The sequence below is a fragment of the Heloderma suspectum genome, chromosome 3, assembly GCF_057233095.1.
Source record: "Heloderma suspectum isolate Gila_16-S chromosome 3, 16-S_ref, whole genome shotgun sequence".
NCBI lineage: Eukaryota > Metazoa > Chordata > Lepidosauria > Squamata > Helodermatidae > Heloderma > Heloderma suspectum.
This window is the reverse complement of record NC_139460.1, coordinates 320,730,288-320,757,759: the sequence shown is the minus strand read 5'-3', so window position 1 is coordinate 320,757,759 and position 27,472 is coordinate 320,730,288. Positions and strand designations below refer to the sequence as shown.

Below are 27,472 nucleotides of genomic sequence, written 5' to 3'. Positions count from 1 at the left end.
CCCTCGTCCCGGCGCAACCTTGTGGAGATGCAGCTCCAGGGAGGCTTGAGACGTCTACGGAGCGCTGGAGTGCGTGTCGGGGCAGCAGCGGTGTTTCAGTGCCTTTTCAGAAGGGCGAAAGGCAGGGAAGCCAAGGTGCAGGCGACAGAAGCAGGAGAATGAGCCCAATGCAGCAAGGCAGGCAGGCGACGTGAAGGGTAGGGGGAGACTGGATCACTGCTGCATTTGACGTTGCGGGTGTGTTCCTGCGGGGCTCCTGCTTAAAGGCGGTGGTGGCAAGGCAGCAGAGCGTCTACGGCCATACTACCCTGAACGCGCCCGATCTCGTCTGATCTCGGAAGCTAAGCAGGGTCAGGCCTGGTTAGTACTTGGATGGGAGACCGCCTGGGAATACCGGGTGCTGTAGGCTTTTCCTCCTTTTGCTCTTCCCGCTCCCTTTTCCCTTCCTCTTTTCAGCCAGCCTGTGCCCCAGCGCAGCTGCTGGAGGAAAACTGGCTCACCGCAGCATTTTGTCGGGGGAAAACTGGCTCAACGCAGCCTTTTGCTCCGACGGTGCCTTGTTGCTGTATCTCTGCTTAAAGGCACTGGCAGCAAAGCGGCGCAGCTTCTACAGCCATACTGCCCTGAACGCGCCCGAGCTCGTCAGGCCTGGATACTACTTGGGTGGGAGACCGCCCGGAAGCGCCGGGTGATGTAGGCTTTTCCTCCTTTGGCTCTTCCTGCTTCCTTTTCCTTTTCTCTCTTCAGCCAACCTGAGCCCCAGCGCAGCTGCTGCCACCGCTTCCCTTTTGCAGCACACTCTTGCTGCCCCTGAAGCTCCTGGCCCGCTGGCTATGGCCTTCCTCCACCACAGGGCAGAGGAGGGCTTGGGCGGGGGGCTTTTCCCTCCAAGCCTTTGGAAAACTAGGCCAGTGCAACCCACTGGTGGGGCGGAATGGGGGACATGCAGTGGACTTACCCAGCCTGCGAGAGGGGCTGTTCCCCCCTCCCCCGTGACGGCTTCCAGGCATTCATCCCAGTGGTGTGGCGGGGCGGGGCTGCCTCTAGCGGCAACCCTGCTGTTCCCTCGTCCCGGCGCAACCTTGTGGAGATGCGGCTCCAGGGAGGCTTGAGACGTCTACGGAGCGCTGGAGTGCGTGTCGGGGCAGCAGCGGTGTTTCAGTGCCTTTTCAGAAGGGCGAAAGGCAGGGAAGCCAAGGTGCAGGCGACAGAAGCAGGAGAATGAGCCCAATGCAGCAAGGCAGGCAGGCGACGCGAAGGGTAGGGGGAGACTGGATCACTGCTGCATTTGATGTTGCGGGTGTGTTCCTGCGGGGCTCCTGCTTTAAGGTGGTGGTGGCAAGGCTGCAGAGCGCCTACGGCCATAGTACCCTGAACATGCCCAATCTCGTCAGGCCTGGATACTACTTGGGTGGGAGACCGCCCGGAAGCGCCGGGTGATGTAGGCTTTTCCTCCTTTGGCTCTTCCTGCTTCCTTTTCCCTTCCTCTCTTCAGCCAGCCTGAGCCCCAGCACACCTGCTGCCGCCGCTTCCCTTTTGCAGCACACTCTGGCTGCCCCTGAAGCTCCTGGCCCGCTGGCTATGGCCTTCTTCCACCAGAGGGCAGAGGAGGGCTTGGGCGGGGGGCTTTTCCCTCCAAGCCTTTGGAAAACTAGGCCAGTGCAACCCACAGGTGGGGCGGAATGGGGGACATGCAGCGGCCTTGCCCAGCCTGCGAGAGGGGCTGTTCCCCCCTCCCCCGTGACGGCTTCCGGACATTCATCCCGGTGGTGTGGCGGGGCGGGGCTGCCTCTAGCGGCAACCCTGCTGTTCCCTCGTCCCGGCGCAAGCTTGTGGAGATGCAGCTCCAGGGAGACTTGAGACGCCTATGGAGCGCTGGAGTGCGTCTCGGGGCAGCAGCGGTGTTTCAGTGCCTTTTCAGAAGGGCGAAAGGCAGGGAAGCCAAGGTGCAGGCGACAGAAGCAGGAGAATGAGGCCCACGCAGCGAGGCAGGCGACGCGAGGGGTAGAGGGAGACTGCCTCGCTGCTGCATTGGAAGTTGCGGGTGTGTTCTTGCAGGGCTCCTGCTTAAAGGCGGTGGTGGCAAGGCACCAGAGCGTCTACGGCCATACTACCCTGAACGCGCCCGATCTCGTCTGATCTCGGAAGGTAAGCAGGATCAGGCCTGGTTAGTACTTGGATGGGAGACCGCCTGGGAATACCGGGTGCTGTAGGCTTTTCCTCCTTTTGCTCTTCCCGCTCCCTTTTCCCTTCCTCTTTTCAGCCAGCCTGTGCCCCAGCGCAGCTGCTGGAGGAAAACTGGCTCACCGCAGCATTTTGTCGGGGGAAAACTGGCTCAACGCAGCCTTTTGCTCCGACGGTGCCTTGTTGCTGTATCTCTGCTTAAAGGCACTGGCAGCAAAGCGGCGCAGCTTCTACAGCCATACTGCCCTGAACGCGCCCGAGCTCGTCAGGCCTGGATACTACTTGGGTGGGAGACCGCCCGGAAGCGCCGGGTGATGTAGGCTTTTCCTCCTTTGGCTCTTCCTGCTTCCTTTTCCTTTTCTCTCTTCAGCCAACCTGAGCCCCAGCGCAGCTGCTGCCACCGCTTCCCTTTTGCAGCACACTCTTGCTGCCCCTGAAGCTCCTGGCCCGCTGGCTATGGCCTTCCTCCACCACAGGGCAGAGGAGGGCTTGGGCGGGGGGCTTTTCCCTCCAAGCCTTTGGAAAACTAGGCCAGTGCAACCCACTGGTGGGGCGGAATGGGGGACATGCAGCGGACTTACCCAGCCTGCGAGAGGGGCTGTTCCCCCCTCCCCCGTGACGGCTTCCGGGCATTCATCCCGGTGGTGTGGCGGGGCGGGGCTGCCTCTAGCGGCAACCCTGCTGTTCCCTCGTCCCGGCACAACCTTGTGGAGATGCAGCTCCAGGGAGACTTGAGACGCCTATGGAGCGCTGGAGTGCGTGTCGGGGCAGCAGCGGTGTTTCAGTGCCTTTTCAGAAGGGCGAAAGGCAGGGAAGCCAAGGTGCAGGCGACAGAAGCAGGTGAATGAGCCCAATGCAGCAAGGCAGGCAGGCGACGCGAAGGGTAGGGGGAGACTGGATCACTGCTGCATTTGACGTTGCGGGTGTGTTCCTGCGGGGCTCCTGCTTTAAGGTGGTGGTGGCAAGGCTGCAGAGCGCCTACGGCCATAGTACCCTGAACATGCCCGATCTCGTCAGGCCTGGATACTACTTGGGTGGGAGACCGCCCGGAAGCGCCGGGTGATGTAGGCTTTTCCTCCTTTGGCTCTTCTTGCTTCCTTTTCCCTTCCTCTCTTCAGCCAGCCTGAGCCCCAGCACACCTGCTGCCGCCGCTTCCCTTTTGCAGCACACTCTGGCTGCCCCTGAAGCTCCTGGCCCGCTGGCTATGGCCTTCTTCCACCAGAGGGCAGAGGAGGGCTTGGGGGGGGGGCTTTTCCCTCCAAGCCTTTGGAAAACTAGGCCAGTGCAACCCACAGGTGGGGCGGAATGGGGGACATGCAGCGGCCTTGCCCAGCCTGCGAGAGGGGCTGTTCCCCCCTCCCCCGTGACGGCTTCCGGACATTCATCCCGGTGGTCCGGCGGGGCGGGGCTGCCTCTAGCGGCAACCCTGCTGTTCCCTCGTCCCGGCGCAACCTTGTGGAGATGCAGCTCCAGGGAGACTTGAGACGCCTATGGAGCGCTGGAGTGCGTGTCGGGGCAGCAGCGGTGTTTCAGTGCCTTTTCAGAAGGGCGAAAGGCAGGGAAGCCAAGGTGCAGGCGACAGAAGCAGGAGAATGAGGCCCACGCAGCGAGGCAGGCGACGCGAGGGGTAGAGGGATACTGCCTCGCTGCTGCATTGGAAGTTGCGGGTGTGTTCTTGCAGGGCTCCTGCTTAAAGGCGGTGGTGGCAAGGCAGCAGAGCGTCTACGGCCATACTACCCTGAACGCGCCCGATCTCGTCTGATCTCGGAAGCTAAGCAGGGTCAGGCCTGGTTAGTACTTGGATGGGAGACCGCCTGGGAATACCGGGTGCTGTAGGCTTTTCCTCCTTTGGCTCTTCCCGCTCCCTTTTCCCTTCCTCTTTTCAGCCAGCCTGTGCCCCAGCGCAGCTGCTGGAGGAAAACTGGCTCACCGCAGCATTTTGTCAGGGGAAAACTGGCTCAACGCAGCCTTTTGCTCCGACGGTGCCTTGTTGCTGTGTCTCTGCTTAAACGCACTGGCAGCAAAGTGGCGCAGCTTCTACAGCCATACTGCCCTGAACGCGCCCGAGCTCGTCAGGCCTGGATACTACTTGGGTGGCAGACCGCCCGGAAACGCCGGGTGATGTAGGCTTTTCCTCCTTTGGCTCTTCCTGCTTCCTTTTCCTTTTCTCTCTTCAGCCAACCTGATCCCCAGCGCAGCTGCTGCCACCGCTTCCCTTTTGCAGCACACTCTTGCTGCCCCTGAAGCTCCTGGCCCGCTGGCTATGGCCTTCCTCCACCACAGGGCAGAGGAGGGCTTGGGCGGGGGGCTTTTCCCTCCAAGCCTTTGGAAAACTAGGCCAGTGCAACCCACTGGTGGGGCGGAATGGGGGACATGCAGCGGCCTTGCCCAGCCTGCGAGAGGGGCTGTTCCCCCCTCCCCCGTGACGGCTTCCGGACATTCATCCCGGTGGTGTGGCGGGGCGGGGCTGCCTCTAGCGGCAACCCTGCTGTTCCCTCGTCCCGGCGCAACCTTGTGGAGATGCAGCTCCAGGGAGACTTGAGACGCCTATGGAGCGCTGGAGTGCGTGTCGGGGCAGCAGCGGTGTTTCAGTGCCTTTTCAGAAGGGCGAAAGGCAGGGAAGCCAAGGTGCAGGCGACAGAAGCAGGAGAATGAGGCCCATGCAGCGAGGCAGGCGACGCGAGGGGTAGAGGGAGACTGCCTCGCTGCTGCATTAGAAGTTGCGGGTGTGTTCTTGCAGGGCTCCTGCTTAAAGGCGGTGGTGGCAAGGCAGCAGAGCGTCTACGGCCATACTACCCTGAACGCGCCCGATCTCGTCTGATCTCGGAAGCTAAGCAGGGTCAGGCCTGGTTAGTACTTGGATGGGAGACCGCCTGGGAATACCGGGTGCTGTAGGCTTTTCCTCCTTTTGCTCTTCCCACTCCCTTTTCCCTTCCTCTTTTCAGCCAGCCTGTGCCCCAGCGCAGCTGCTGGAGGAAAACTGGCTCACCGCAGCATTTTGTCGGGGGAAAACTGACTCAACGCAGCCTCTTGCTCCGACGGTGCCTTGTTGCTGTATCTCTGCTTAAAGGCACTGGCAGCAAAGCGGCGCAGCTTCTACAGCCATACTGCCCTGAACGCGCCCGAGCTCGTCAGGCCTGGATACTACTTGGGTGGGAGACCGCCCGGAAATGCCGGGTGCTGTAGGCTTTTCCTTCTTTTGCTCTTCCCGCTCCCTTTTCCCTTCCTCTTTTCAGCCAGCCTGTGCCCCAGCGCAGCTGCTGGAGGAAAACTGGCTCACCGCAGCATTTTGTCGGGGGAAAACTGGCTCAACGCAGCCTTTTGCTCCGACGGTGCCTTGTTGCTGTATCTCTGCTTAAAGGCACTGGCAGCAAAGCGGCGCAGCTTCTACAGCCATACTGCCCTGAACATGCCCGATCTCGTCAGGCCTGGATACTACTTGGGTGGGAGACCGCCCGGAAGCGCCGGGTGATGTAGGCTTTTCCTCCTTTGGCTCTTCCTGCTTCCTTTTCCCTTCCTCTCTTCAGCCAGCCTGAGCCCCAGCACACCTGCTGCCGCCGCTTCCCTTTTGCAGTACACTCTGGCTGCCCCTGAAGCTCCTGGCCCGCTGGCTATGGCCTTCTTCCACCAGAGGGCAGAGGAGGGCTTGGGGGGGGGGCTTTTCCCTCCAAGCCATTGGAAAACTAGGCCAGTGCAACCCACATGTGGGGCGGAATGGGGGACATGCAGCGGCCTTGCCCAGCCTGCGAGAGGGGCTGTTCCCCCCTCCCCCGTGACGGCTTCCGGACATTCATCCCGGTGGTCCGGCGGGGCGGGGCTGCCTCTAGCGGCAACCCTGCTGTTCCCTCGTCCCGGCGCAACCTTGTGGAGATGCAGCTCCAGGGAGACTTGAGACGCCTATGGAGCGCTGGAGTGCGTGTCGGGGCAGCAGCGGTGTTTCAGTGCCTCTTCAGAAGGGCGAAAGGCAGGGAAGCCAAGGTGCAGGCGACAGAAGCAGGAGAATGAGGCCCACACAGCGAGGCAGGCGACGCGAGGGGTAGAGGGAGACTGCCTCGCTGCTGCATTAGAAGTTGCGGCTGTGTTCTTGCAGGGCTCCTGCTTAAAGGCGGTGGTGGCAAGGCAGCAGAGCGTCTACGGCCATACTACCCTGAACGCGCCCGATCTCGTCTGATCTCAGCCTGGTTAGTACTTGGATGGGAGACCGCCTGGGAATACCGGGTGCTGTAGGCTTTTCCTCCTTTTGCTCTTCCCGCTCCCTTTTCCCTTCCTCTTTTCAGCCAGCCTGTGCCCCAGCGCAGCTGCTGGAGGAAAACTGGCTCACCGCAGCATTTTGTCAGGGGAAAACTGGCTCAACGCAGCCTTTTGCTCCGACGGTGCCTTGTTGCTGTGTCTCTGCTTAAACGCACTGGCAGCAAAGTGGCGCAGCTTCTACAGCCATACTGCCCTGAACGCGCCCGATCTCGTCAGGCCTGGATACTACTTGGGTGGGAGACCGCCCGGAAATGCCGGGTGATGTAGGCTTTTCCTCCTTTGGCTCTTCCTGCTTCCTTTTCCCTTCCTCTCTTGTGCCAGCCTGAGCCCCAGCACACCTGCTGCCACCGCTTCCCTTTTGCAGCACACTCTGGCTGCCCCTGAAGCTCCTGGCCCGCTGGCTATGGCCTTCCTCCACCACAGGGCAGAGGAGGGCTTGGGCGGGGGGCTTTTCCCTCCAAGCCTTTGGAAAACTAGGCCAGTGCAACCCACAGGTGGGGCGGAATGGGGGACATGCAGCGGACTTGCCCAGCCTGCGAGAGGGGCTGTTCCCCCCTCCCCCGTGACGGCTTCCGGGCATTCATCCCGGTGGTGTGGCGGGGCGGGGCTGCCTCTAGCGGCAACCCTGCTGTTCCCTCGTCGCGGCGCAACCTTGTGGAGATGCAGCTCCAGGGAGACTTGAGACGCCTATGGAGCGCTGGAGCGCGTCTCGGGGCAGCAGGGTGTTTCAGTGCCTTTTCAGAAGGGCGAAAGGCAGGGAAGCCAAGGTGCAGGCGACAGAAGCAGGAGAATGAGGCCCACGCAGCGAGGCAGGCGACGCGAGGGGTAGAGGGAGACTGCCTCGCTGCTGCATTGGAAGTTGCGGGTGTGTTCTTGCAGGGCTCCTGCTTAAAGGCGGTGGTGGCAAGGCAGCAGAGCGTCTACGGCCATACTACCCTGAACGTGCCCGATCTCGTCTGATCTCGGAAGCTAAGCAGGGTCAGGCCTGGTTAGTACTTGGATGGGAGACCGCCTGGGAATACCGGGTGCTGTAGGCTTTTCCTCCTTTTGCTCTTCCCGCTCCCTTTTCCCTTCCTCTTTTCAGCCAGCCTGTGCCCCAGCGCAGCTGCTGGAGGAAAACTGGCTCACCGCAGCATTTTGTCGGGGGAAAACTGGCTCAACGCAGCCTTTTGCTCCGACGGTGCCTTCTTGCTGTATCTCTGCTTAAAGGCACTGGCAGCAAAGCGGCGCAGCTTCTACAGCCATACTGCCCTGAACGCGCCCGAGCTCGTCAGGCCTGGATACTACTTGGGTGGGAGACCGCCCGGAAACGCCGGGTGATGTAGGCTTTTCCTCCTTTGGCTCTTCCTGCTTCCTTTTCCTTTTCTCTCTTCAGCCAACCTGAGCCCCAGCGCAGCTGCTGCCACCGCTTCCCTTTTGCAGCACACTCTGGCTGCCCCTGAAGCTCCTGGCCCGCTGGCTATGGCCTTCCTCCACCAGAGGGCAGAGGAGGGCTTGGGCGGGGGGCTTTTCCCTCCAAGCCTTTGGAAAACTAGGCCAGTGCAACCCACATGTGGGGCGGAATGGGGGACATGCAGCGGACTTGCCAGCCTGCGAGAGGGGCTGTTCCCCCCTCCCCCGTGACGGCTTCCGGGCATTCATCCCGGTGGTGTGGCGGGGCGGGGCTGCCTGTAGCGGCAACCCTGCTGTTCCCTCGTCCCGGCGCAACCTTGTGGAGATGCGGCTCCAGGGAGGCTTGAGACGTCTACGGAGCGCTGGAGTGCGTGTCGGGGCAGCAGCGGTGTTTCAGTGCCTTTTCAGAAGGGCGAAAGGCAGGGAAGCCAAGGTGCAGGCGACAGAAGCAGGAGAATGAGCCCAATGCAGCAAGGCAGGCAGGCGACGCGAAGGGTAGGGGGAGACTGGATCACTGCTGCATTTGACGTTGCGGGTGTGTTCCTGCGGGGCTCCTGCTTTAAGGTGGTGGTGGCAAGGCTGCAGAGCGCCTACGGCCATAGTACCCTGAACATGCCCGATCTCGTCAGGCCTGGATACTACTTGGGTGGGAGACCGCCCGGAAGCGCCGGGTGATGTAGGCTTTTCCTCCTTTGGCTCTTCCTGCTTCCTTTTCCCTTCCTCTCTTCAGCCAGCCTGAGCCCCAGCACACCTGCTGCCGCCGCTTCCCTTTTGCAGCACACTCTGGCTGCCCCTGAAGCTCCTGGCCCGCTGGCTATGGCCTTCTTCCACCAGAGGGCAGAGGAGGGCTTGGGGGGGAGGCTTTTCCCTCCAAGCCATTGGAAAACTAGGCCAGTGCAACCCACAGGTGGGGCGGAATGGGGGACATGCAGCGGCCTTGCCCAGCCTGCGAGAGGGGCTGTTCCCCCCTCCCCCGTGACGGCTTCCGGACATTCATCCCGGTGGTGTGGCGGGGCGGGGCTGCCTCTAGCGGCAACCCTGCTGTTCCCTCGTCGCGGCGCAACCTTGTGGAGATGCAGCTCCAGGGAGACTTGAGACGCCTATGGAGCGCTGGAGTGCGTGTCGGGGCAGCAGCGGTGTTTCAGTGCCTTTTCAGAAGGGCGAAAGGCAGGGAAGCCAAGGTGCAGGCGACAGAAGCAGGAGAATGAGGCCCACGCAGCGAGGCAGGCGACGCGAGGGGTAGAGGGGGACTGCCTCGCTGCTGCATTAGAAGTTGCGGGTGTGTTCTTGCAGGGCTCCTGCTTAAAGGCGGTGGTGGCAAGGCAGCAGAGCGTCTACGGCCATACTACCCTGAACGCGCCCGATCTCGTCTGATCTCGGAAGCTAAGCAGGGTCAGGCCTGGTTAGTACTTGGATGGGAGACCGCCTGGGAATACCGGGTGCTGTAGGCTTTTCCTCCTTTTGCTCTTCCCGCTCCCTTTTCCCTTCCTCTTTTCAGCCAGCCTGTGCCCCAGCGCAGCTGCTGGAGGAAAACTGGCTCACCGCAGCATTTTGTCGGGGGAAAACTGGCTCAACGCAGCCTTTTGCTCCGACGGTGCCTTGTTGCTGTATCTCTGCTTAAAGGCACTGGCAGCAAAGCGGCGCAGCTTCTACAGCCATACTGCCCTGAACGCGCCCGAGCTCGTCAGGCCTGGATACTACTTGGGTGGGAGACCGCCCGGAAATGCCGGGTGATGTAGGCTTTTCCTCCTTTGGCTCTTCCTGCTTCCTTTTCCCTTCCTCTCTTGTGCCAGCCTGAGCCCCAGCACACCTGCTGCCACCGCTTCCCTTTTGCAGCACACTCTGGCTGCCCCTGAAGCTCCTGGCCCGCTGGCTATGGCCTTCCTCCACCACAGGGCAGAGGAGGGCTTGGGCGGGGGGCTTTTCCCTCCAAGCCTTTGGAAAACTAGGCCAGTGCAACCCACAGGTGGGGCGGAATGGGGGACATGCAGCGGCCTTGCCCAGCCTGCGAGAGGGGCTGTTCCCCCCTCCCCCGTGACGGCTTCCGGACATTCATCCCGGTGGTGTGGCGGGGCGGGGCTGCCTCTAGCGGCAACCCTGCTGTTCCCTCGTCCCGGCGCAACCTTGTGGAGATGCAGCTCCAGGGAGACTTGAGACGCCTATGGAGCGCGGGAGTGCGTGTCGGGGCAGCAGCGGTGTTTCAGTGCCTTTTCAGAAGGGCGAAAGGCAGGGAAGCCAAGGTGCAGGCGACAGAAGCAGGAGAATGAGGCCCACGCAGCGAGGCAGGCGACGCGAGGGGTAGAGGGAGACTGCCTCGCTGCTGCATTAGAAGTTGCGGGTGTGTTCTTGCAGGGCTCATGCTTAAAGGCGGTGGTGGCAAGGCAGCAGAGCGTCTACGGCCATACTACCCTGAACGCGCCCGATCTCGTCTGATCTCGGAAGCTAAGCAGGGTCAGGCCTGGTTAGTACTTGGATGGGAGACCGCCTGGGAATACCGGGTGCTGTAGGCTTTTCCTCCTTTTGCTCTTCCCGCTCCCTTTTCCCTTCCTCTTTTCAGCCAGCCTGTGCCCCAGCGCAGCTGCTGGAGGAAAACTGGCTCACCGCAGCATTTTGTCGGGGGAAAACTGGCTCAACGCAGCCTTTTGCTCCGACGGTGCCTTGTTGCTGTATCTCTGCGTAAAGGCACTGGCAGCAAAGCGGCGCAGCTTCTACAGCCATACTGCCCTGAACGCGCCCGAGCTCATCAGGCCTGGATACTACTTGGGTGGGAGACCGCCCGGAAACGCCGGGTGATGTAGGCTTTTCCTCCTTTGGCTCTTCCTGCTTCCTTTTCCTTTTCTCTCTTCAGCCAACCTGATCCCCAGCGCAGCTGCTGCCACCGCTTCCCTTTTGCAGCACACTCTGGCTGCCCCTGAAGCTCCTGGCCCGCTGGCTATGGCCTTCCTCCACCAGAGGGCAGAGGAGGGCTTGGGCGGGGGGCTTTTCCCTCCAAGCCTTTGGAAAACTAGGCCAGTGCAACCCACAGGTGGGGCGGAATGGGGGACATGCAGCGGCCTTGCCCAGCCTGCGAGAGGGGCTGTTCCCCCCTCCCCCGTGACAGCTTCCGGGCATTCATCCCGGTGGTGTGGCGGGGCGGGGCTGCCTCTAGCGGCAACCCTGCTGTTCCCTCATCCCGGCGCAAGCTTGTGGAGATGCAGCTCCAGGGAGACTTGAGACGCCTATGGAGCGCTGGAGTGCGTCTCAGGGCAGCAGCGGTGTTTCAGTGCCTTTTCAGAAGGGCGAAAGGCAGGGAAGCCAAGGTGCAGGCGACAGAAGCAGGAGAATGAGGCCCATGCAGCGAGGCAGGCGACGCGAAGGGTAGGGGGAGACTGGATCACTGCTGCATTTGACGTAGCGGGTGTGTTCCTGCGGGGCTCCTGCTTTAAGGTGGTGGTGGCAAGGCTGCAGAGCGCCTACGGCCATAGTACCATGAACGTGCCCGATCTCGTCAGGCCTGGATACTACTTGGGTGGGAGACCGCCCGGAAGCGCCGGGTGCTGTAGGCTTTTCCTCCTTTGGCTCTTCCCGCTCCCTTTTCCCTTCCTCTTTTCAGCCAGCCTGTGCCCCAGCGCAGCTGCTGGAGGAAAACTGGCTCACCGCAGCATTTTGTCGGGGGAAAACTGGCTCAACGCAGCCTTTTGCTCCGACGGTGCCTTGTTGCTGTGTCTCTGCTTAAAGGCACTGGCAGCAAAGTGGCGCAGCTTCTACAGCCATACTGCCCTGAATGCGCCCGAGCTCGTCAGGCCTGGATACTACTTGGGTGGGAGACCGCCCGGAAACGCCGGGTGATGTAGGCTTTTCCTCCTTTGGCTCTTCCTGCTTCCTTTTCCTTTTCTCTCTTCAGCCAACCTGAGCCCCAGCGCAGCTGCTGCCACCGCTTCCCTTTTGCAGCACACTCTGGCTGCCCCTGAAGCTCCTGGCTCCTGGCTATGGCCTTCCACCAGTGGGCAGAGGAGGGCTTGGGCGGGGGGCTTTTCCCTCCAAGCCTTTGGAAAACTAGGCCAGTGCAACCCACATGTGGGGCAGAATGGGGGACATGCAGCGGCCTTGCCCAGCCTGCGAGAGGGGCTGTTCCCCCCTCCCCCGTGACGGCTTCCGGACATTCATCCTGGTGGTGTGGCGGGGCGGGGCTGCCTCTAGCGGCAACCCTGCTGTTCCGTCGTCCCGGCGCAACCTTGTGGAGATGCAGCTCCAGGGAGACTTGAGACGCCTATGGAGCGCTGGAGTGCGTGTCGGGGCAGCAGCGGTGTTTCAGTGCCTTTTCAGAAGGGCGAAAGGCAGGGAAGCCAAGGTGCAGGCGACAGAAGCAGGAGAATGAGGCCCATGCAGCAAGGCAGGCAGGCGACGCGAAGGGTAGGGGGAGACTGGATCACTGCTGCATTTGACGTAGCGGGTGTGTTCCTGCGGGGCTCCTGCTTTAAGGTGGTGGTGGCAAGGCTGCAGAGCGCCTACGGCCATAGTACCCTGAACATGCCCGATCTCGTCAGGCCTGGATACTACTTGGGTGGGAGACCGCCCGGAAGCGCCGGGTGATGTAGGCTTTTCCTCCTTTTGCTCTTCCCGCTCCCTTTTCCCTTCCTCTTTTCAGCCAGCCTGTGCCCCAGCGCAGCTGCTGGAGGAAAACTGGCTCAACGCAGCATTTTGTCGGGGGAAAACTGGCTCAACGCAGCCTTTTGCTCCGACGGTGCCTTGTTGCTGTGTCTCTGCTTAAAGGCATAGGCGGCAAAGCGGCGCATCATCTACAGCCATACTACCCTGAACGCACCCGATCTCGTCAGGCCTGGATACTACTTGGGTGGGAGACCACCCGGAAACGCCGGGTGATGTAGGCTTTTCCTCCTTTGGCTCTTCTTGCTTCCTTTTCCCTTCCTCTCTTCAGCCAGCCTGAGCCCCAGCGCAGCTGCTGCCACCGCTTCCCTTTTGCAGCACACTCTGGCTGCCCCTGAAGCTCCTGGCCCGCTGGCTATGGCCTTCTTCCACCAGAGGGCAGAGGAGGGCTTGGGGGGGGGGCTTTTCCCTCCAAGCCATTGGAAAACTAGGCCAGTGCAACCCACATGTGGGGCGGAATGGGGGACATGCAGCGGCCTTGCCCTGCCTGCGAGAGGGGCTGTTCCCCCCTCCCCCGTGAAGGCTTCCGGACATTCATCCCGGTGGTGTGGCGGGGCGGGGCTGCCTCTAGCGGCAACCCTGCTGTTCCCTCGTCCCGGCGCAACCTTGTGGAGATGCAGCTCCAGGGAGACTTGAGACCCCTATGGAGCGCTGGAGTGCGTGTCGGGGCAGCAGCGGTGTTTCAGTGCCTTTTCAGGAGGGCGAAAGGCAGGGAAGCCAAGGTGCAGGCGACAGAAGCAGGAGAATGAGGCCCACGCAGCGAGGCAGGCGACGCGAGGGGTAGAGGGAGACTGCCTCGCTGCTGCATTAGAAGTTGCGGGTGTGTTCTTGCAGGGCTCCTGCTTAAAGGCGGTGGTGGCAAGGCAGCAGAGCGTCTACGGCCATACTACCCTGAACGCGCCCGATCTCGTCTGATCTCGGAAGCTAAGCAGGGTCAGGCCTGGTTAGTACTTGGATGGGAGACCGCCTGGGAATACCGGGTGCTGTCGGCTTTTCCTCCTTTTGCTCTTTCCGCCCCCTTTTCCCTTCCTCTCTTCAGCCAGCCTGTACCCCAGCACAGCTGCTGGGGGTAAACTGGCTCACCGCAGTCTTTTGCTTCCAGGGTTCTTTGTTGCTGTGTTGTTGTTGTTGTTGTTTATTCATTCAGTTGCTTCCGACTCTTCATGACTTCATTGACCAGCTCACGCCAGAGCTTGACATCCCCCCACCCCACCCCACCGACACTAACATACATGGACACAAATAGGAGGTGCCCCGTTGTGTCTGCGATGTTCTGTTCCGTGCTTAGCAGTCAGCTTCTGCTGGGAAATTATCTGCCTACAGACCAATCTCACCTCACACAGAAATGCATGTAGTAGGTTCTTTTGACAATGGGTAGTTCCTATACTTACTCTAAGCCTTTTTGGAGTGTAAGAATTAAGTGTACCTTTGATTTTAATTCAGAAGCCACCTTTCAGAAGATCAATAAACACTGCTGTAAGGTTACCTGTTATAAAGGTGATATTTTATGCATTAAATACTCATGCAAATAAGCACTTAGTGTGGGATAAGACACACAACTCCCCTAAATAATAGGGTTTTTTAAAAAAACAACGTATGATTCTGGCATATTCAAACTATGCCACTAGATGGTAGTATGGAACTGTATTGGATAATCTATCTACTTTTCCAGTGTCTGGACAATTTTGTTCAGAAAAGTTTCAAAAGTGTAAGAATTACACTTTGACGTTCAGTGGACATACTTTTATTCATCTTTTATTGTTTCCCAAAATGATGTATTTTTCTTTGATAGAAATATTGGTATAGTAACTGTAATTATTTAAAAACCCTATGCTTGAAAAATGTGGAGTTACTTATACTTCATTGGGAGTCCTGTGGATGTAGAACTCTCTTCACCGATAAAACATAGAATCATAGAACAGTAGGGCTGAAAGGGGCCTACAAGGCCATCGAGTCCAACCCCCTGCTCAGTGCAGGAATCCAAGTCAGAGCATTGGATGTCAGAGCAGTGCAGGAATTGGATGTCATTGGATGTCAGAGCAGTGCAGGAATCCAAGTCAGAGCATTGTCCAGCCTTGTCTTGCACGCCTCCAGTGTGCCAGAGCCCACCACCTCCCTAGGCAATGGGTTCCATTGTCGTATTGCTCTAACAGTCAGGAGGTTTCTCCTGATGTTCAGCCGGAATCTGGCTTCCTGTAACGTGAGCCCATTATTCCGTGTCCTGCATTCTGGGATGATCGAGAAGAGATCCTGGCCTTCCTCTCTCGGACAACCTTTGTTCATGACAGGAACACGTTTCTAACATACCAAGTAGGGGTTCGCAAGCAGCATCCATTGGCTTAATTTCATGCACCCTGTGACCTAATTTCGTGCAGGGGGAGGGAGCCCAGAGAGAGAGAAGGAGGGGGGAAATGGGGGGAGCCAAAACAGTTGGAGTCATGGAAAGGGAGGGGGAGTGCAGAATCTCACTTATTTATTTATTATTACATTTTATTACTACATTTATATCCCACCTTTTCCCCTCTTGCAAGGAACACAAGGCAGCTTATATGGGCCTCCTCCTCCCCATTTTATCCTCACAACAACCCTGTGAGGTAGGTTGGGCTCCGAGTTAGTGGCTGGCCCAAAGTCACCCAGTGAGCTTCATTGCTGAGTGGGGACTAGAATCCGGATCTCCCATGTCCCAGTCCAGCACTCTAACCGCTGCCCCACACTGCCTCTTTGTCCACTTCTTGGGCAAAGCTTCAAACTTCAGTTTTTGCTCCAAACATGGTTTTTAACTTCATGATTTTCCTTTTCATATGGCTGAGGGCTCAAGGGTAATGGCTGAGGGACGGCCACCATTGCCCCCAGTATCTCCCACCTAAGACAGTTGCCTTACTATATCTAACAGCAGGGCAGCACGCCAAGGTAATAACAATCCTGTCTCATCTTCCCAACATCACGTAGAGCTTGCTTAAGCCATGGCACTGGCTGGGCGCCATTTGCCTAATCACCCACCCAGGCATGGCTTGTCGTGTTGTTTGAACCCGGGCAGTTTGGCTTGCTGAAGGGGGAAATAACCCTCAAATAACCCGTGTGCTGTTGTTGAGCACCTTCCCGGCCCCTCAAGCTGTGCAGGGTGCTGCACCAAATAATCTGCATGCAGGCATACACACACCATTCCATCCGTTGAGCAGAATGCGGGGAGAGCTTGCTGGAAAGATGAGGTTTAAGTGCTCAGCTGAGTGCTAGAAAACAGTTGAGCAGTGGGGAAAGCAGACTCCAGAGTCCCCTTTCCTCTGCTGCTCAGCTGCTTTCAAGTTTTAAATTTTATCTTCCCATTAGCTCACTCAGCAGTCCCATGTAGATGTTGAGCTCTCTGAGCACAAGGAGCCGCAGTGATGCAGCATCTCCGCATCGCTTCTGGAACAGCACACTAGCGAGTTAGGCCCCCATGAAAGGAGGTGTTATTTATTTACATATTTATTAAATTATCTCAGGTAATCATTTAAAACTCATTTAGGGCACAATCCTATGCATGTTTAGACAGAAAAAAAGGCCTACAACTCCCAGCATTCCCCAGCCAGCCTTGCAAGGAGTTGTAGGCCTTTTTTTCTGTCTAAACATGCATAGGATTGTGCCCTTAATCTCATAAATCATCAGCTGAAGCCAAAACAGCAAAGGGAGCTAAATCCCCAAAGGGTAACCCCTTAGGAATTTACAGCTAGGAGCTAAATCGGGGGTGGGGTGGGGAATCCAACAGGAACTTAGAGTTCTTGCAGCCCTGCTCTAACAGCTATTCCTGTGTGGTTGAAGAGAACCGCAACCACATACTTAAACAAAACTGAAGTTTGGAAAGGGGCAACAGAAGCAATACATACATCTAGATTGATAAGGGCCACTGTGCAGGCCTATCTAGTGGAAGAGTCAGCTTATAAACAAAAAAAAAAGTGTAGGCTAACTTCAGTTTGGGCTCAGTGTAGGCTCAGGGTTTAGGTCTTATACAGCTGCTGATAAACTAAAGTTCGGAAACAGACTCATCCCAAGTTTGAAAGTTTAGCTTTCATTTAGTTTAAAAGATGCACAAAAAGGAACTCAGCCCCTTGCAAACCACAGGCACCACCACAGCAGGCTTTTTAATCCCCCAATTTACCAGGGCTTCTGCTCCTGGATTCTTTGCAGGATTAAGATCGGCTCCTTACATGAGCTGACTCATGCTGTTTCTTTCGGGGCTGTCTTTCTCGGCAAGTTCTTAGCAAGTTCTATTCTATATGTTTAATTTTACAGCCAGTAGATGGCGCTGTGGTTATAGTGCAACTCCATCATTATTCTGTTTTTTAAAAATAGCATAATTTTGACTTAGCGTTTTAATCTTTTTATTCTTTTACTATTTTATCTCTTGTGTTCACCACTCTGAAATCTGTTCTAAATATGGAGGGGTATACAAATATTGTAAATAATAATTTTAAAAAATGATCACACACGGCTGATATACTGGATTAATGTTGCTTATCGGGTTATCTCTGATCTTTTAAAAAGCAGGATAAAGGTCAGAAAGCATGGGAGATGCCCTGGAAGTTGACAACGTCATGTAAAGGACCCGCAAGCTTCCATGAGTGACCAATCACAAGCATGCAATAAAAGCCTTGTGTGGAAGTGCTCCACATCTCTTCCTAAATCAGCTACCCTATTGGCAGCCCCTTGCATTCCCAGGGGAGCCTGAATTTTCAGGATGGCACCCATGATGACGTGTGGTGATCATGCAAACCCTGTTATAGACAGCTGGGGTCGTGATGGGCATGTAGATCTTCAGAACTAATTTAGTACTATGAACATGCTATCATCCCTTAGACCAGAACACTCAGGGTGATCTTTGGATGGAAAACGAAATCAAGGAGGCCTCCAAATGAGGAAGTGTTGTAATAATGGGTGACTTCAGTTTCCCCCCCTCCCCACGTTGACTAGACAAAGGCATGCTCCAGTAATGACAAAGGGGTTAAATTTCTTGGTGCCCGAAATGACTCTGCCCTAGAACAGTTGCTCATGGAAGTGACCAGAGGGAAGGCAACCTTGGATTTAATCCTAAGTGGTGTTGCCCATGACTTAGTACGAGATGTTAGTACGGGCTATACTTCCTCTATACTTAGTACGGGCTATACTTCCTGGAAGATGGGCTGTTGGCTAGGGATGGGTTGCACCTCACAAAGGATGGGAAGAATGTGTTTGGCCACAGCATGAAGAACTTCATCAGGAGGGCTTTAAACTGAATCCTACGGGGAAGGGAGATGTAATGCTGGGGGTAACGATGGACATAGGCGCATGCACTGCAATGGAGAGAACAGCTCTGATAGCGCCCAATAATAGTCTTCAGACACATGTAGGAAGAAAGCCAGACTATGAAGCACATGGTCTTCGATGTCTATATACTAATGCCCAGAGTATGGGAAACAAACAGAATGAACTTGAACTCTTAATACAAGAGGGAAATTATGACCTGATAGGTATAACTGAGACTTGGTGGGATGACTCTCATGACTGGAATACAGTAATTGAAGGATATAACTTGTTCAAAAAGAACAGGAGGAACAGAAAGGGAGGTGGGGTTGCACTGTATGTGAAAAATACATATCTCTGCACCGAAATACAGGAGGAGGAGCTTGGTAGCCCCATCGAGAGCATCTGGGTTGAAATAAATGGAGCAAAGAATAAAAGGAACCTGGTGGTCGGAGTCTACTACCGGCCACCCAATCAAGGAGAAGACAAGGATGAAACTTTTGAAAAGCAAATAGCCAATGTTTTAAGGAAGCATGATGTAGTAGTAATGGGGGACTTCAATTTCCCCGATATTTGTTGGGAGACAAATTCTGCAAAACATGGCCCCTCCAGGAAATTCCTGACTTGTGTGGTGGATAACTTCCTCCTACAGAAAGTAGAGGAAGGAACTAGAGGATCGGCTATCCTTGACTTGATCCTAACCAACAGAGATGACTTAGTGGATAAAGTAGCAGTTACAAGAACTCTGGGGGAAAGCGACCATGTTGTACTTGAGTTCTTGGTTCTAAGGGAAGCAAAAGCCGAGTGTAGTCAAACGCGTACCCTGGATTTTAGGAAAGCTGATTTTCATAAACTCAGAACAATGATCAGTAAGGTCCCATGGCAAGCGATGCTAGCGAGAAAAGGAGTCCAAGATGGGTGGGAGCTTTTAAAAAAGGAAATTCTCAAGGCACAATCACAAGCAATTCCAACAAGAAGAAAAGGTGGAAGACAACAGAAGAAGCCAATGTGGCTTCACAAAAAGCTTAGGGATGACCTGAAAACAAAAAAGGACACAAATAGGAAGTGGAAAGAAGGCCAAGTAACAAAGGAAGAGTACAGGCGGATAGCACAGAATTGCAGGGATGGCGTCAGGAAGGCTAAAGCTGAGAATGAGCTGAGGTTAGCAAGGGATGTTAAAAACAACAAAAAGGCTTTCTTCAGCTACGTGCATAGTAAAAGGCAGAGGAAAGAAATGGTTGTTCAGCTATTAAATAAGGATGGCAAAACGATAACAGATGACAAAGAAAAGGCAGAGGTGCTCAATTCCTACTTTGGCTCAGTCTTCTCCCAAAAGAGGGTCTATGACCCCCCTGGCAAAGGCGAAGTACAGGCTGAAGGGGCAGGATTGCAGCTTGAGATCGACAGGCATATGGTCAAGGAACACCTCATTACTTTGAATGAGTTCAAATCTCCAGGGCCAGATCAACTGCATCCTAGAGTCATAAAGGAACTGGCAGAAGAACTCTCAGAACCGCTGTCTATTCTCTTTGAGAAATCATGGAGGACGGGGGAAGTGCCAGATGACTGGAGGAGGGCTAACGTTGTCCCTATCTTCAAAAAGGGTAAAAAGGAGGAACCTGGGAACTACAGACCAGTCAGTCTGACATCAATCCCTGGGAAAATTCTGGAGCAGATCATAAAGCAATCCATCTGGAAGCACCTTGACAACAATGCCGTGATTACTCAAAGCCAACATGGATTTGTCAAAAACAAGTCCTGCCAGACAAATCTGATCTCATTTTTTGATCAAGTAACCTCCCTTGTGGACTGTGGGAATGCTGTAGACATCATATACCTCGACTTCAGCAAGGCTTTCGACAAAGTGCCCCATGATATCCTGATGAGCAAACTAGCTCAAAGTGGGCTAGATGAAACAACGATCCGGTGGATCCACAGTTGGCTACAGAATCGGACTCAAAGAGTGCTTCTCAATGGGACCTTCTCAAACTGGGGAGAGGTAACGAGTGGGGTACCGCAGGGCTCAGTCCTGGGCCCAGTGCTCTTCAACATTTTTATGAATGACTTGGAGGAGGAGCTGCAGGGAATGCTGATCAAATTTGCAGATGACACCAAATTGGGAGGGATAGCTAATACTTTGGAAGACAGAAACAAAATTCAAAGTGATCTGGATAGACTGGCGCGCTGGGCAGAAAACAACAGAATGACATTTAATAGGGACAAATGCCAAGTTCTGCACCTAGGAAAAAGAAACCAAATGCACAGTTACAAGATGGGGGATACGTGGCTCAACCACACTACAAGCGAGAAGGATCTTGGAATTGTTGTCGATCACAAGCTGAATATGAGCCAACAATGGGATGTGGCTGCAAAAAAGGCAAATGCTATTTTGGGCTGCATTCATAGAAGCATCGCTTCAGAATCCCGGGAAGTACTAGTTCCCCTCTACTTAGCACTGGTTAGGCCTCATCTGGAGTACTGTGTCCAGTTCTGGGCACCACACTTTAAGAAGGATGCAAACAAACTGGAGAGGGTTCAGAGGAGGGCAACAAAGATGATCAGGGGACTGGAAACAAAGCCCTATGAAGAGAGACTGAAAGAACTGGGCATGTTTAGCCTTGAGAAGAGAAGACTGAGGGGAGATATGATAGCACTCTTCAAGTACTTGAAAGGTTGTCACAGAGAAGAAGGCCAGGATCTCTTCTTGATCATCCCAGAGTGCAGGACACGGAATAATGGGCTGAAGTTACAGGAAGCCAGATTCTGGCTGAACATCAGGAAAAATTTCCTGACTGTAAGAGCAATACGACAATGGAACCAATTACCTGGGGAGGTGGTGGGCTCTCCCACACTGGAGGCCTTCAAGACGAGGCTGGACAGCCATTTGTCAGGGATGCTCTGACTTGGATTTCTGCATTGAGCAGGGGGTTGGACTGGATGGCCTTGTAGGCCCCTTCCAACCTACTATTCTATGATTCTATGATCTACATATCGGAGACTGTTAATGCTTCTTTCAGTGATTTTAACTCCAGCCTTGGCTTCATCAAGCCCAGCACGTTGCATGATGTGTTCTGCGTACAGGTTGAATAGGTAGGGTGAGAGTATACAACCCTGCCGTACTCCTTTCCCAATCTTAAACCAGTCAGTTGATCCGTGGTCTGTTCTTACCTACTGTTGCTACTTGGTCATTATACAGATTCCTCAGGAGGCAGACAAGATGACTTGGTATCCCCATCCCACCAAGACCTTGCCACAATTTGTGATTATCCACACAAAGGCTTTAGAATAGTCAATAAAACAGAAATAGATGTTTTTCTGAAACTCCCTGGCTTTCTCCATTATCCAGCGGATATTGGCAATTTGGTCTCTCGTTCCTCTGCCTTTTCTAAACCCAGCTTGTACATCTGGCAATTCTCGTTCCATGAATTGCTGGAGTCTACCTTGCAAGATCTTGAGCATTACCTTACTGGCATATGAAATAAGTGCCACTGTTCGATAGTTTGAACATTCTTTGGTGCTTCCCTTTTTTGGTATGGGGATATAAGTTGATCTTTTCCAATCTGTTGGCCATTCTTGTGTTTTCCAAATTTGCTGGCATATGGCATGCATCACCTTGACAGCATCATCTTGCAAGATTTTAAACAGTTCAGCTGGGATACCATCATCTCCTGCTGCCTTGTTATTAGCAATGCTTCTTAAGGCCCATTCAGCCTCACTGTTCAGGATGTCTGGCTCTAGCTCATTGACCACATCGTCAAATCTATCTGCGATATTATTATCCTTCCTATACAGATCTTTCAAATATTCTTGCCACCTTTTCTTGATCTCTTCTGCTTTTGTTAGGTCGTTGCCATCTTTGTTTTTGATCATACCCATTTTTGCCTGGAATTTACCTCCGATGTTTCTAATTTTCTGGAAGAGGTCTCTTGTCCTTCCTCTTCTATTATCTTCTTCCGCTTCCGTGCATTGCTTGTTTGAAAATAATTCCTTATCTCTTCTGGCTAACCTCTGGAATGTTGCATTTAATTGGGCATATCTCCCCCTATCACTGTTGCCTTTTGCTTTCCTTCTTTCTTGGGCTGCTTCCAGTGTCTCAGCAAACAGCCATCTTGCCTTCTTGGTTTTCTTTTTCTTTGGGACGTTTTTTTTTGCCGCCTCCTGAACAATATTGCAAACGTCTGTCCATAGTTCTTCCGGGACCCTATCTACTAAATTTAGTCCCTTAAATCTATTCTTCACCTCACTGCATATTCATGAGGAATATTAGTGAGCTCATATCTAACTTCAAGGATCACTGCCTTGTTGTGGCGAAGGGGCTTGCGTAACTCAGTGAAGCCATAAGCTATGCCGTGCAGGGCCACCCAAGACAGACAGGTCATGGTGGAGAGTTCTGACAAAATGTGGTCCACTGGAGAAGGAAATGGCAACCCACTCCAGTATTCTTGCCAAGAAAACCCCATGGAACGTATCACAAGGCTAACAGAGAAGACGCCGGAAGATGAGCCCCTCAGGTCAGAAGGTGTCCAATATACTACTGGGGAAGAGCAGAGGGTTTTTCCAGGTAGTGCCAGAAAGAGTGAAATGGCTGGGACAAAGCCAAAAGGACACTCAGCTGTGGATGTGTCTGGTGGTGAAAAGAAAATCTGATGCTGTAAAGAACAATATTGTTTAGGAACCTGGAATGTAAGATCAATGAATCAAGGTAAGCTGGAAGTGGTCAAACATGAGATGGCGAGATTGAACATCGACATCTTGGGAATCAGCGAACTAAAATGGACAGGCATGGGCGAATTTAATTCAGGTGACCATCATATCTACTACTGTGGGCAAGAATCCCTTAGAAGAAATGGAGTAGCACTCATAGTCAACAAAAGGGTGGGAAAAGCAGTACTGGGGTACAATCTTAAAAACGATAGAATGACCTCAGTACGAATCCAAGGCAAACCATTCAACATCACAGTAATTCAAGTCTATGCCCCAACCACTGAGGCCAAAGAAGATGAGGTTGATCGGTTCTATGAAGACCTACAACACCTTCTACAACTAACACCAAAAAAAGATGTCCTCTTCATCATAGGGGATTGGGATGCTAAAGTAGGAAGTCAAGAAATCACCGGGATAACAGGCAAGCATGGCCTTGGTGTACAAAATGAAGCAGGACAAAAGCTAATAGAGTTTTGCCAAGGGAACACGCTGATCATAGCAAACACTCTTTTCCAACAGCACAAGAGGCGACTCTACACATGGACATCACCAGATGGTCAATATCGAAATCAGATTGATGATGTCCTTTGCAGCCAAAGATGGAGAAGCTCTATACAGTTAGTCAAAACAAGACCTGGAGTTGACTGTGGCTCAGATCATGAGCTTCTTGTTGCAAAATTTCGGCTTAAATTGAAGAACGTAGGGAAAACCACTAAACCATTCAGGTATGACCTAAATCATATCCCTTATGAATATACAGTGGAGGTGAGGAATAGATTTCAGGGATTAGACCTGATAGACAGAGTGCCTGAGGAACTATGGACGCAGGTCCGTAACATTGTTCAGGAGGCAGCAACTCAATCCATCCCAAAGAAAAAGAAATGCAAGAAAGCAAAGTGGCTGTGTGATGGGGCTTTACAAGTAGCTGAGGAAAGAAGGGAAGCGAAAAGCAAGGGAGAAAGGGGAAGATATACCCAACTGAATGCAGAGTTCCAGAGAATAGCAAGGAGAGACAAGAAGGCCTTCTTAAATGAACATTGCAATGAAATTGAGGAAAACAACAGAATGGGAAAGACTAGAGATCTCTTCGAGAAAATTGGAGATCTCAAGGGAACGTTTTGTGCAAAGACGAGCATGATAAAGGACAAAGAAGGCAGGGACCTAACAGAAGCAGATGAAATTAAGAAGAAGTGGAAAGAATACACAGAAGAACTATACAGGAAAGATCTGAATGTCTCTGATAGCCACGATAGTGCGGTCACTGAACTTGAGCCGGACATCCTCGAGAGTGAAGTCAAGTGGGCCTTAGGAAGCATTACTAACAACAAAGCTAGCAGAGATGACAGTATTCCAGCTGAGCTATTTAAAATCCTAAAAGATGATGCTGTTAAAGTGCTGCACTCAATATGCCAACAAATTTGGAACACTCAACAGTGGCCACAAGACTGGAAAAGGTCAGTTTACATTCCAGTTCCAAAGAAGGGCAACGCCAAAGAGTGTTCAAACTACCGTACAATTGCACTCATTTCACATGCCAGCAAGGTGATGCTCAAAATCCTACAAGCTAGGCTTCAGCAGTATGTGCACCAAGAACTACCGGAAGTACAAGCGGGGTATCGAAGAGGCAGAGGAACTAGAGATCAAATCACGAACATTCGCTGGATCATGGAGAAAGCAAGAGAATTCCAGAAAAACGTCTATTTCTGCTTCATTGACTACGCTAAAGCCTTTGATTGTGTGGATCGCAACAAACTGTGGCAAGTTCTGAAATTGATGGGGGTACCAGACCACCTTACCTGTCTCCTGAGAAACCTGTATGAGGGTCAAGACGCACCAGTAAGAACCGGACATGGAACAACCGATTGGTTCAAAATTGGGAAAGGAGTATAACAAGGCTGCATATTGTTGCCCTGCTTATTTAACTTATATGCAGAGTACATCATGAGAAATGCCGGGTTGGATAAATTACAGGTCGGAATTAAGATTGCCAGGAGAATTATCCACAACCTCAGATACGCAGATTATATCACCCTAATGGCAGAAAGCGAAGAGGATCTAAAGAGCCTCTTGTTGAGGGTGAAATAGGAGAGTGCAAAAGCTGGTTTGAAACTCAGCATTAAAAAAACTAAGATCATGGCATCTGGCCCTATCACGTCCTGGCATATGGAAGGGGAGAAATGGAAGCAGTGACAGATTGTATTTTCTTGGGCTCCAAGATCACCGCAGATGGTGACTGTAGCCATGAAATTAAAAGACGCTTGCTCCTTGGGAGGAAAGCTATGGCAAACCTAGACAGCATAGTAAGAAGCAGAGACATCACCTTGCCGACAAAGGTCCATCTAATCAAAGCTATGGTTTTCCCAGTAGTAACGTATGGCTGTGAGAGCTGGATTATAAGGAAGGCTGAGCGCCGAAGAATTGATGCTTTCAAACTGTGGTGCTGGAGAAGACTCTCACGAGTCCCCTGGACTGCAAGGAGGTCAAATCAGTCAATCCCAAAGGAAATCAACACTGAGTGCTCATTGGAAGGACAGATACTGGAGCTGAAGCTCAAATATTTTGGCCACCTAATGCGAAGAGAAAACTCTCTGGAAAAGACCCTTTTGCTGGGAAAGACTGAAGGCAAAAGGAGAAGGGGACGGCAGAGGATGAGATGGCTAGATAGCATCACTGATGCAATGAATATGGACTTGAGCATGCTCCGGGAGAGAGCGCAGGACAGGAAGGCCTGGCGTGCTATGGTCCATGGGGTCATGAAGTGTCGGACACGCCTGAACGCCTGAACAACAACAACATATCTGACTGATCTGTGGGTCTTCCCTATTCTCTTTAGTCTGATTCTAAATTGTGCAATAAGAAGTTTGTGATCTGAACTACAATAAGCTCCAGGTCTTGTTTTTACCAACTGCATAGATGTCCGCCATCTTTGGCTACAAAGGATGTAGTCAATCTGATTTTGGTGTCGACCGTCTAGTGAAGTCCATGTATAAAGTTGTCTCTTAGGTTGTTGGAAGAGAGTGTTTGTTATGCACAGTAAGTTGTCTTGGCAAAATTCTATCAGCCTATGTCCTGCTTCATTTTGTTCTCCCAGACCATGCTTGCCTGTAATTCCAGGTGTCGTTTGACTACCCACCTTAGCATTCCAGTCTCCTGTAATGAAAATAACATCTTTGTTTGGCGTACTATCCAGTAGGTGCTGCAGATCCTCATAGAACTGATCTACTTCTGCTTCTTCAGCCTCTGTGGTTGGGGCATATATTTGGATCACTGTGATGTTAAATGGCTTACCCTGAATTCGAATTGAGATCATTCTGTCATTTTTTGGATTGTATCCAAGCACTGCTTTAGCCACTTCATTATTAATTATGAAGGCTACTCCATTTCGTCTGTGGTCCTCTTGTCCACAGTAGTAGATCTGGTGGTCATTTGATGTGAAGTGGCCCATTTCAGTTCACTGACACCCAAAATGTCTATATTTAATCTTGACATCTCCCCAATAACCACATCCAATTTGCCCTGGCTCATAGATCTTACATTCCAGGTTCCTATGGTGTGTTGATCTTTAGAACATCGGATTCATCATTCAGTACCAGCACCATCGGCTGCTAGCCGTCCTTTCCTTTCGATAGTATACCAACATATCTCTGGTTGTACTGATCCATTTAGTTTTCATGGCAAGAATACTGGGGTAGGTTGCCGTTTCCTTCCCCAGGGATCGTATTTAGTCTGACCTCTCTGCCATGACCTTCCCCTCTTGGGCGTCCCTTCACGGTTTAGCTCATGACGTCACTGAGGTGCTCAAGCTCCAGCACCACAACAAGGTAACGATCTCCTTTGCTGAAGATCTCCTTTGCTCTTTGTTGCTGTGCCCCTGCTCAAAGGCACTGGTGGCAAGGCGGCACAGCGTCTACAGCCATACTGCCCTGAACGTGCCCGAGGAGGGCTTGGGCGGGGGTCTTTTCCCTCCAAGCCTTTGGAAAACTAGACCAGTGCAACCCACATGTGGGGCAGAATGGGGGACATGCAGCGGACTTGCCCAGCCTGAGAGAGGGGCTGTTCCCCCATCCCCTGTGACGGATTCCGGGCATTCATCCCGGTGGTGTGGCGGGGCAGGGCTGCCTCTAGTGGCAGCCCTGCTGTTCCCTCGTCCCGGCGCAACCTTGTGGAGATGCAGCTCCAGGGAGGCTTGAGACGTCTACGGAGCGCTGGAGTGCGTGTCGGGGCAGCAGCGGTGTTTCAGTGCCTTTTCAGAAGGGCGAAAGGCAGGGAAGCCAAGGTGCAGGCGACAGAAGCAGGAGAATGAGGCCCATGCAGCGAGGCAGGCGACACGAAGGGTGGAGGGAGACTGGATCACTGCTGCATTTGACATTACAGGTGCGTTCTTGCGGGGCTCCTGCTTCAAGGCGGTGGTGGCAAGACAGCAGAGCGTCTACGGCCATACTACCCTGAACGCGCCCGATCGCGTCTGATCTTGGAAGCTAAGCAGGGTCAGGCCTGGTTAGTACTTGGATAGGAGACCGCCTGGGAATACCGGGTGCTGTAGGCTTTTCCTCCTTTTGCTCTTCCCACTCCCTTTTCTATACTTCTCTTCAGCCAGCCTGTGCTGCAGCGCAGCTCCTGCCGCCGCTTCCCCTTTGCAACATACTCTGGCTGCCCCTGGAGCTCCTGGCTATGCCCTTCCTCCACCAGAGAGCAGAGGAGGGCTTGGGCAGGGGGCTTTTCCCTCCAAGCCTTTGGAAAAGTGGGCTGGTGCAATCCACATGTGGGGCAGAGTGGGCGACATTCAGCGGACCTGCCCAGCCTGTGAGAGGGGCTGTCTCCCCCTCCCCCGTGACGGTATCCGGACTTCCATCCCGGTGGTGCGGTGGAGTGCGGCTGCCTCTGGCGGCAGCCTAGCCATTCCCTCGTCCTGTTGCAACCTTGTGGAGATGCAGCTTAAGGGAGACTTGAGACGCCTATGGAGCGCTGGAGTGCATCTCAGAGCAGCAGCGGTGTTTCAGTGACTTTTCAGAAGGGCGGCAATGCCAGGAAGCCTAGG

General features: G+C 53.7%; 9 non-coding genes across 9 annotated transcripts; all 9 read left to right on the top strand.

Annotated features, from left to right (window-relative positions):
- The first annotated feature begins 290 nt into the window (after nt 1–290).
- Nucleotides 291–409, top strand: LOC146351637 (5S ribosomal RNA). The gene has a single exon (XR_014789788.1). It is a non-coding gene; the product is annotated as a 5S ribosomal RNA (ribosomal RNA).
- Nucleotides 410–2,097: 1,688 nt separating this feature from the next.
- LOC146351636 (5S ribosomal RNA) lies at nt 2,098–2,216 on the top strand. The gene has a single exon (XR_014789760.1). It is a non-coding gene; the product is annotated as a 5S ribosomal RNA (ribosomal RNA).
- A 1,688-nt stretch (nt 2,217–3,904) lies between these two features.
- LOC146351635 (5S ribosomal RNA) lies at nt 3,905–4,023 on the top strand. The gene has a single exon (XR_014789787.1). It is a non-coding gene; the product is annotated as a 5S ribosomal RNA (ribosomal RNA).
- Nucleotides 4,024–4,963: 940 nt separating this feature from the next.
- On the top strand, nt 4,964–5,082 carry LOC146351634 (5S ribosomal RNA). Its single transcript, XR_014789786.1, has one exon. It is a non-coding gene; the product is annotated as a 5S ribosomal RNA (ribosomal RNA).
- Nucleotides 5,083–7,353: 2,271 nt separating this feature from the next.
- Nucleotides 7,354–7,472, top strand: LOC146351633 (5S ribosomal RNA). The gene has a single exon (XR_014789709.1). It is a non-coding gene; the product is annotated as a 5S ribosomal RNA (ribosomal RNA).
- Nucleotides 7,473–9,159: 1,687 nt separating this feature from the next.
- Nucleotides 9,160–9,278, top strand: LOC146351632 (5S ribosomal RNA). The gene has a single exon (XR_014789785.1). It is a non-coding gene; the product is annotated as a 5S ribosomal RNA (ribosomal RNA).
- Nucleotides 9,279–10,218: 940 nt separating this feature from the next.
- LOC146351631 (5S ribosomal RNA) lies at nt 10,219–10,337 on the top strand. The gene has a single exon (XR_014789783.1). It is a non-coding gene; the product is annotated as a 5S ribosomal RNA (ribosomal RNA).
- Nucleotides 10,338–13,347: 3,010 nt separating this feature from the next.
- On the top strand, nt 13,348–13,466 carry LOC146351630 (5S ribosomal RNA). Its single transcript, XR_014789752.1, has one exon. It is a non-coding gene; the product is annotated as a 5S ribosomal RNA (ribosomal RNA).
- Nucleotides 13,467–26,861: 13,395 nt separating this feature from the next.
- On the top strand, nt 26,862–26,980 carry LOC146351629 (5S ribosomal RNA). Its single transcript, XR_014789770.1, has one exon. It is a non-coding gene; the product is annotated as a 5S ribosomal RNA (ribosomal RNA).
- Nucleotides 26,981–27,472: the final 492 nt, after the last annotated feature.